General features: G+C 36.2%; 1 pseudogene; it reads left to right on the top strand.

Moving 5' to 3' along the window:
* Positions 1–8,094: 8,094 nt before the first annotated feature.
* Positions 8,095–8,551, top strand: LOC110539534 (large ribosomal subunit protein eL21-like; annotated as a pseudogene).
* The last annotated feature ends 1,546 nt before the right edge of the window (positions 8,552–10,097 follow it).

Here is a 10,097-nt window from a genome sequence, read left to right as displayed (position 1 = left end):
ACATGAAAAGAACAATCAGTGATGTGTTAAAATACAGTACAAGCTTATATTAAACAAGCAAAATATAGAATTCATTTTATGGTTTTACTTGAAGAGGTAAAATATTGAAAGAGTGAGACATTTCAGAGGAAAACCATAAAGAAATATGAAAATTATGAAAAGGTCAAGGGCTATGAGAAAGAGTTTTACTCTCTCATTTCTGTTAGAAAACACTTTTAAGCACAGGAGACAACTTCCTGTACAGAACACCAATAGCACAGGCCCTAAGAGCAACAATCAGTAAAGGGGACCTCACGAAACTGAAAAGCTTCTGTAAAGCAAAAGACACTGTTGTCAGAACAAAACGACAGCCTACTGACTGGGACAGGATCTTCACCAACCCTATATCTGACAGAGGGCTGATAGCCAGAATATATAAAGAACTAAAGAAGTTAAAAAAAAAACAATAAATCAAGCAATCCATTTAAAAAATGGGGTACAGAGCTAAACAGAGAATTCTCTGTAGAGGAATAGAGAATGGCAAAGAAACACTTAAAGAGATGCTCAACATCCTTATCCATCAGAGAGATGCAAATCAAAACTACCATTAGATTTCACCTTACACCAATCAGAATGGCCAAGATCAAAATCTCAAGTGACAACACATGCTCGAGAGGTTGTGGAGAAAGGGGAACCCTACTCCATTGCTGGTGGGAATGCAGATTTGTACAACCACTTTGGAAATCAATCTGGTGCCTTCTCAGACAACTAGGAATAGTGTTTCCTCAAGATACAGCTATACCACTCCTAGGCATATATCCAAAATATGCTCAAGTACACAACAAGGACATTTGCTCAGCCATGTTGGTAGTAGCTTCATTTGTAATAGCCAGAACCTGGAGACAACCCAGATGTCCATCAAAGGAGGAATGGATACAGAAATTGTAGTGCTTTTACACAATGGAATACCACTCAGCAATTAAAAACAAGGAAATCATGAAATTTGCAAGCAAATGGTAGGATCTAGAAAAGATCATCCTGAGTGAGGTATCCAAGAAGCAGAAAGACACACATGGTATATACTCACTTATAAATGGGTATTAGACCTATAAGATAGGATAAACATATGGAAATCTGTACACCTAAAGATGATAAACAAGAAAGAGGACCCGGGGTAAGATGGTTAATCCTCACTTAGAAAGACAAATGGGATGGACATTAGAAATAGAAGAAAACAAGTAACTGAACAGTAGCCTACCACAGAGGGCCTCTAAAAGACTCTAACTAGCAGCATATCAAAGCACATGCTGAGACTCATAACCAAACCTTTCACAGAGTGCAGGGAATCATGTGAAAGAAGGGGGAGTTAGTATGACCTGAAGAGGACAGGAGCTCCACAAGGACCAAATATATCTGGGCACAGGGGTCTTTTATGAGACTGTTTCTCCAAGCAAGGACCATGTATGGATAAGCTAGAACCCCTGTTCGGGTGTAGCCCATGGTAGGTTAGTATCCAAGTGGGTACCCTAGTAAGGGGAATGGGGACTATTTCTGACATGAACTCAATGACTGGCTCATTGACCTCTCCTCACCCCAAGGAAGGAGCAGCCTTGCTAGGCCACAGAGGTGGACATTGCAGCCAGTCATGAAGAAACTTGATAAGCTAGTGTCAGATGGAAGAGGAGGAGACCTCCCCTGTGGATTTGGAAAGGGACAGGGAGGAGATGAGGGAGGAAGGGTGGGATTTTGAAGGAATGAGGGAGTGGGCTATAGCTGTGATAGAAAGTTAATAAACCATAACTTTTATTTAAAAAATAAAATAAAGATAAAAAAGAAACATGTTTAAAATAAAAGCTGCTATAAAGGGTTAGGTATCTAGACTGGTAGAGTACATGACTGATATTCAGAAAGCCCTGAGTTTGAGTCACTGTTTCACATAAACCAGGTATCTGGCTCATGCTTTAATTACAGCTCTCAGGTAGATCAAAGTAAGTTCTAACTATATAGTAAGTTTGAAACTATGCAAAGAGGATAGATAGGTTAATGCAGATTCCTTTAAGTTTGAATTCCTATGAATGCTATCTCAGTGTACATAGCACCATCTAACACCAGCGCATTTGTTCAAAACACAGTGGGAAAGGAAACACAGAATAAATTGGGGTGTGTGTGTGTGTGTGTGTGTGTGTGTAGATAGATAGATAGATAGAGATATAGATGTAGATATAGGTAGATAGGTAGGTAGATAGATAGATAGATACATTGATTGATTGATTGATTGATAGATGATAGGTACATAGTTAAGTGCATAGGTGATAGATAAATAAGCTACTGATCTTTCAGCCATGTAGCAGTATCTACAAAGTGATCCAACCCCAGAGGGTGTAAAGTAAGTTGTGCAGCAGCTTTCTGAGGACCCCCAGGGAGCACTTGATGGTGAAATTGTCTGAGTTCATTTGCAGACAAAATACAGAGTGTCTGCCTTTTGATAAAAATGGTCTTGAAACATTGCAACAGTTTCACACTCTTCCCTCCTGAATCTCTTGTTCCAAAAAAATGAATGCTTGTTAATGTTGAAACTACTTTCAGTCTATGCCTGTAGGTTGGATCCTTTTGTAATAGAATGTGTCTATGCTAAATTATGTTTTAAATCCTGCTACTGGTAAACTTGTCCTTTGTTTTCATGTATAAGCAACACAAATAATTTTTATGAAAGCCATTGATTCCTGAAACTGGTTTCCAAAGCAGCACAATACTGAGTCAGCAGGCCCAGTTTTGACACATTATCCCAATATTACATAGTACCATCAAAGTTAGGTGAAGAAATCTACCAAAATGCCGTATTGGACCTAGATTGTCCTGACTGGTTTTGTTATGAAATTGTTCTCTTTTTTGTATAACGAGATTAAGACATTGTTCTCTTTTACTTTCATTGAGCTTAGATTCTGGAGTGGATTTACTGAGGATACTGGGTTTTATAGCAAGGACAAATTTCAAGTTATTAAGTGACAAGACAAATCCATTTAAATATGAAAGATGATACAACCTTGTTACATAGAAAATTACAACATTACTCTTATACTCTAAATTTTATCATAGAGATTCATGTAATATCAAAATGTAAAACTACTTAATTAGATCCTATAAGCTTAGAAATTTAGAACACTATCCAGTATCCCAATATGATCCTTTTTCTGTATGATGCATGAATTTGTGTCAGGATGGCTCATTTTATACTTCTTAACTTTGGTTGTGCACAAAGCTTAGGGAGCAGATAACAATCTATTAAAAAATAGAGCATTTAAGTCTTAATAGTACTGTGACATTCAACATCCTCTGATGAAAACATCCTGTCCTTCATCATCACATTCATAAATGGATTTTTTATTAGGTTTTTTGATATTCAATGGAAATTTTTAGGGCCATTCAAAAACCTAACTATTTCTGTGTCAATCTAAATTCCCCAGAGTGTAAATGAAGAAAGTGAATGGCTCTGTTTGACGTTTCTCAATCATTGTTAAGTGGGTCATGGTTTTAAATAGCATGTGTCACATTGGAGCAATATGAACTAAATTATACTAAAGTTACACTGTACTTTCTGCTCAATTAAATTCTTCCAGTGGGTCAGCGAGTCATCAACCACTAATTGCAATTCATCTCCAAAAATGTCTAAATCAGTGTATATTCTTCAGGAGAGCAAAAGTCAGGAAGGAGGCCTCAAGCCATGTTGAAATGAGGTGACTAAGCAATGACCATAGATTTCATTATCTACTACTGATAGAAATACAATGTTAATGTATTCCAAATAATTGTGTGTTAACTTCAGCTCCTGTTTTCTTTCTTTCTTTCTTTCTTTCTTTCTTTCTTTCTTTCTTTCTTTCTTTCTTTCTTTCTTTCTTTCTTTCTTTCTTTCTTTCTTTCTTTCTTTCTTTCTTTTTTCAATGCAGTTTATTTAGGAACCTTGAACATTCATCGGACCCTGGGGAAAGCCAGCCCACAGCTTAAATAGCCTCTGGGTAGCCAACCCCAGCGTGCCACGTGGGCAATGCAGATAGGTCCACATAAATGGAAGCAAGCCAGATCCTCGGCCTTAGCCAAATGTGGAGTTGTTCCTGACAGAGAGCACTCACCATCAGGAAGGTAGAAGGCAGAAACCAGCTCCATCTTTAAGGCACGGGGCATTCCGCAGCTCTCTACAGTTCCCCCTTTTTGTTTTAGACGCATCAGGCAAGAGTAGAGGTCTGACCTCTGATATTAGAAATAAATTGGGACTTTGTACTGATGTTCATTTAGGTGTCATCCACCCAAAGAGCATCAGACCGGTCAGATACCTTTTTCTCAGAGGCGGGACCTGGGGCATCAACCTGCATGCAATCAGACATGCTCTTCTCTGGGTCCAAAGCGGCTGACCCTGAGTGCAGTGTTTAGCCTTGCATCCTGAGCGTAACATTTTGGCTTTAGAAATAATACAATGCAAAATTGTAGGTAACTTCTGCGCAAACCACTGAAGATGCTTTGTTCTTTCAAGGGTCCTTTTTGGCATGTTTGCATATGTTGTCAGAACATGACTCATACAGTTATATCCAGCATTGTACTTGTGTCTTGTCTTGATGATCTGAGTTTTATTTAACAGTTTTCCTTCCCAATTTTATTCTTAAATTTTTATTATATATGAGTGAATGGATATCAAAGTATAAAATGTCTCGTCAGCTTGTGAGCAATGCTAAATATATCTTATCTACTTCTCTTCTAAGCCATCGTACATCTCACCATAAAATATTCAAACTCTAATATGTTCTGCTAGTAACAATTTCTATTTGTTTAAATTCACTGTTGTATTTATTAATCTCTGATCTAGCCATCTCCTGACAAATCTCAACTGAAAATATTTCCACTTCCTGAAAGATAATACGTTGAAATAAAAATATGTAGTAGTCTTTATGTTTTCATTCACTGAAAGACATTTTTAAATATTTTTTTTACAAATAAAAGTAATAATATTTGGGTTTGCTCTTCGATGCTAGGGATATTTTTCTCCATATTTTGCCTGGGAATTGTTATCTGCGTGAGCAAAAGAACTTAAAAACTCTGAAAACAGTTGTTTCTTAGCAGGTGATTTAAACTATTAGATTTGATTTTTTCCTCGGTTCACATTTCTAAACTCTTTTTATCTCTCTCTTCATCAGCTATCAATTAAGTAACTCCATCCTTTCTTCCATCAAATAGAAAAAAGTTTTACCCGGTACTCTACTTTTTGAGCTTTCTGTTCACACACTGTTTCTTGAAGCCGTGTTATGTATATGCAGATCATTTCCATTTAATATCCCTATGTTTCAAGATCACAGTCTCCTTTAGCAGTTAAAAATGGAAAGCTGCATTTGAATCATTTTGCAATAGTGGATTAAAAATAGTCATATTAACTTGGCTTTACAATAGCGCATGAGAACTTATTTCCCCCATGAAAAGTAGATTTGTACCCATTAGTCAATGTCTGTCTATCCTTCTTTCCTCCCAAGAGTCCTTTCTTCTATATATTTAGTATCTTTAGAATTTTTTATGCTCATTAAAATGAGTTTCTTAAGATTCTTATGTTCATTAATCATGATGATGAAATAAAACTGAATGCCTTGCTGGATGATATAGTTACTGTGGGAGGACTTCAAAGATTTATAGCTTGGGTATTTCTTCTTGTTCTTATTTCTGTTCTTGTTCTTTTTCATTTCCTCCTAATCCTCCTCTTTTTTCCCCCTTCCTCCTCCTTCTTTCCTCACTGCCTCTCTCCCTCCCATCCTCTCCTCTCTGCTTTCTTGTGCTGGTAAAATATGGTTATACATCTTCATGCTCCTAATGCCAAGCCTCCCCTAAGATGGTATCGAAGTGTGGCTTCAGGCAGCCACATATTTTATTACAGATAATAGCAGCAATTAATACAGCATTTGTGTAAAGTATAAAAGGTGAATTTAGCAGTGAAAGATGAAGAAATATTATATTTAAAATATTTCACAATAATATTCACAATGTTTTAAATATAATATAATGATATGAAGGTGTTGAAAAGGAAATGTTTATATACAGTCAGTAGAAGTAAAATATCAATAGCTGTCATAGAAAGAAATATCTATCTTCCTATAAAATTAAAATTGAATAAGTATCTTTTCCTAGAAAAATCTCATTATTGGCAATGTATTGCCACAGCAGCCGGGACTAAAGTAATATTTTAATTATTGTTTTAACTTATTTATAAAATGTTATTCTTTGCTTATAACATATTTCCTTTGCTAACTGCTTCTAGATATCTCTCTCTCTCTCTCTGTCTCCTCTTATTTTACTGCAGAGAGACAGAAAAAGAGTAGAATAAAATGGAGTATTATTTCACAATTCTCTTTCTAAAATTTTCTTATAATTGTACCATTAAGAAATTGTACCAGTGAGAAATACCATTAATAATTGCTTGAGAAGTGGCTATGGCAATGGGAAGTCAGACTTTTACTAAATGTGAAAACTATTGACATAACTGAGGAAATTTAAATATTTTTTTCAAAATAATACAAAAGCCAAATATACTTCAAAAATAACTATCTTATCTTATCTACATTTCCATTTTCTATATCAAGTGTACACAATATAGTAACTACAAAATATATTATCTCATTTAAAATTTTTAATATTATTACTTATTTGTTGGGTGATTACTATATGCCAAGCATTAACTACTCACTTCCCCTTCTTCCCAGGTCCACACTCCCAGCAAACCCTGTGCTCTCCCAAAAAATAAGAAAAAAAAAATACACCAAGCGCAATTGATGTTAGAGACTTATTTATCTGACTGTTTCCTACATTGTACTCTATTCTCTAATCCATTAAATACTATATAATAGAATCATTGTAGGGGAAGACAAATTAAAACTGGCAGTATCTCCCACACAATTATCTTCCCTTGGTTGCCTAAGATGGCATTTTGTAATGGAATTCTTATGTTTTTCAGCTTACTTGATAAAAATGATATGCATCAAATTTTGAAATACAGAATCAGGGAGCTCTTAAATATATTGTTCAAATTATTCAATAATTATAGAGGTCAAATTTTTGAAATACTGATTTCTCAAATAGATGGAAAGTGTGTACTTTTTAAAAGAGCATTAAACCTTATGGAATAAATGAGTTTTGTTGTTCACTTTAAATGGGCCTAAAGTTGTTTTTCTGTTTTGGCTTATTGTTTTATAAAATGGTGATATCTATTACCTTATCTGGTAAGATCTAACATCTTCCCAGAAACTGAAGAAAAAAAATTGTATCATTTGTATAAAAAAGGTCCAATTTTCTGCATAAATCAAGAAATACTCAAATGAGTTATAATTTCCATGATGACATATTCCTCCCTCTGTAATTTTGGTAGTAATTTCTGATGCTACATACTTTATACTACATATTGTACATTTTCCCCCAAATTCCGTGGTTTTATTTGTTCAAGAATAATGCAAAGAAACAAAATGGTGATTGATTTATATGAAGACATACCTGTGATGAGCAATCTTTCTTCTTTTGTAAAACTTTTTGGTTTTTTTTCCAGCCCAAGCAGCCATCTTCTAGTAACTCACCAAAATGAGAAACATGTGTTGTAACCTGCTTAAATTCTATAGCCCTTCTGCTGAGACTTTATTTCTTTATGTCTCCTCCATTTACACCTGCTGTAGCCTTTAGCATATCAGAAGCTATTTTTCCTCCAAATTATGTCTCTATGGTTTCACTTCTCAAACTTTGTATACCTTTTTACGTGGACACAATATGAAGTGCCACAACCGCAGAACCAATCAAATTAAGGGTTAGCTAGAAACACTTTGTATATTCTCTACCTAGTCAAAGTAATGTAATGTTGCTTCTTGCACCTGAATACCTGTTTGTGTTGTATGTATACTACACTTGGTTACAGTTTTCTTACCTAGTTGTTACCTGGATATATATATATATATATATATATATATATATATATATATATACTTTAGGAGCAGATCATCATCTTAGTTTAGCTTGAGAGTCCAGATTATGGCCCTGACTCTTCTGTTCAGCATTCAAGAAACCCCTGTTGAATTGAGACTGGTGTCTGAGTGGTCCCTGAACATGTAACATACAAAGAGAAAGAAAAGGGGCACTCGTTATTATGTTCTCTAGGCCTTTTAGGAGATATGGAATTGTTCTTTTGTCCACACACATGAGAGTCTACCTAAAGGATGGTGTAGTAGCCATCAAGGGAATAAGCACTGTTCAGAAAGGAGTATCCCATAAGTGTTACCATGACCAAACCAGAAGAGTCTACACCAGGCTGTGGGCATCATTGTAAATAAGCAGGTTAAGTCAAGGTTCTTACCAAGAGAATTAATGTGTGGATTGAGCATATAAAATGCTCAAAAAGCCAAGACAGCTTCCTGAAGCTTGTGAAGGAAAATGGTCGGAAGAAGGAGGCCAAAGAGAAGGACATCTAGATTCAGCTGAATTGCCCCCTATGCCACCCAGAGAAGCACACTCTGTAAGGACTAACAGAAAGGAGCCTGAGCTGCTGGAACCCATTCCATACTGAGTTCATGGCCTAATGCACAAAGAAATAAAGGGCCTGGACTGTAAAACAAACAAACAAATAAACACCTTTTAATTTTTCAATTTTTCTTTCATACAATATATCCACTTCAGTTTCCCTTTCCTCTCTACTCTTTTAAGTCCCTCCCTGCCACCTCCTCTTCTCTCCCAATTAACTCCTCTGTTCCCTTCAGAAAAAAAAAACAAACAGAAATGAAATGAAATGAAGGAAGGAAGGAAAAAAGGAATCCTCCTAGGGATATCCACCCAACATGGCATAACAAAATACAGTTATGACTGGGCACAGACCTTCATACTATAAGCTACTAGGAGGAAGAGGGTCCTAAGTGAAGGCAAAAGAATTAGAGACACACCCTACTCCCATTGTTGGGAGTCCCAAAAGAACCCCATGCTAGACAACCATAGGGTTATCGTATTCAGAGGACCTGGCACAAACCCATACAGGTACCATGTTTTTAGCTTTAGTTCCTGTGAGCTCCATTGAGCCTTCCTTAGTAGAATCTGTGAGCCTTGTTCTCATGGTGTCTCCCCACTTGTTCCTACAATCCTTCCTCCTCCTCCTCCTCCTCCTCCTCCTCCTCCTCCTCCTCCTCCTCTTCCTCCTCCTCCTCCTCCTCCTCCTCTTTGGGAGGGTTCCTTTGGCTCTACCTAGTGTTTAGCTGTGGGTCTCTGCATCTGCTCTAATAGGTTGCTTGATGGCACCCCTCTGATGACAATGGGAGTAGCCAAAAATCTGAGTAGCATATTGTGTTTTGTTTGTCTTATAATTTGTTTTGTATGCTGTACCCTGTCACATAGCTGAGATCACAGATTTTTTTAATTGTCATTTTTACCTGTCATGGACACAGTTGGATAACTTCAGCAAGGATTAAAATACACTATTTTGTATTTTTTTATTGTGTATATTGGGCAATAACAACATTAGTATGATGGAAGGCTGTGTGATATTTTAACCAATTTTCATTATTTCAAAAGCATGATTTACCATTCCATATTAAAACTGTATGTATAACTAGAGATTATGGCTAGGCATTAGAATTCTACATACTTAAAAAGTGAACTCAAGGGACAATGAGGTACTTCTTAGTAGGCTTTGTGGTTTGGTGGCTTTTTTCCTGGTTTCCTTTAATCTGTTTCGATTTATGAAATCAAATCTCTACTTGCAGCTGGGCCAGAACCCAAAACATCATATGATTCTTTTAAATGCTGGGTTTGTTTATCAAATTATAGTTGGTAGCTTAAATGGGTGCTAATTGTTTACTTTAAATATGAAATTGAATTTTTTTATAAGTCCCATACTGTGTCTCGAACTCTGAAAACCCCTAGGGTCTTCTTTTTAAAACTGAATCAGTTGAAAATATCTATAATCATAGCACACCTCTAAAGGTCAGAGCACTTTTCTCACAGTCTGGGTACGTTAATGTCAAGTCAGAAAGGAGCATGCACCACATGAAAAAAGACTTACTGGTGGGTGAAGGGACTCCCACACAGGCATTGAAATATTCTTATGATCAAACCTACTGCTATTG

The sequence above is a fragment of the Meriones unguiculatus genome, chromosome 3 (assembly GCF_030254825.1).
Source record: "Meriones unguiculatus strain TT.TT164.6M chromosome 3, Bangor_MerUng_6.1, whole genome shotgun sequence".
Classification (NCBI taxonomy): Eukaryota; Metazoa; Chordata; class Mammalia; order Rodentia; family Muridae; genus Meriones; species Meriones unguiculatus.
The sequence above is the reverse complement of the archived record's forward strand: the minus strand, read 5'-3'. Positions and strand labels throughout refer to the sequence as shown.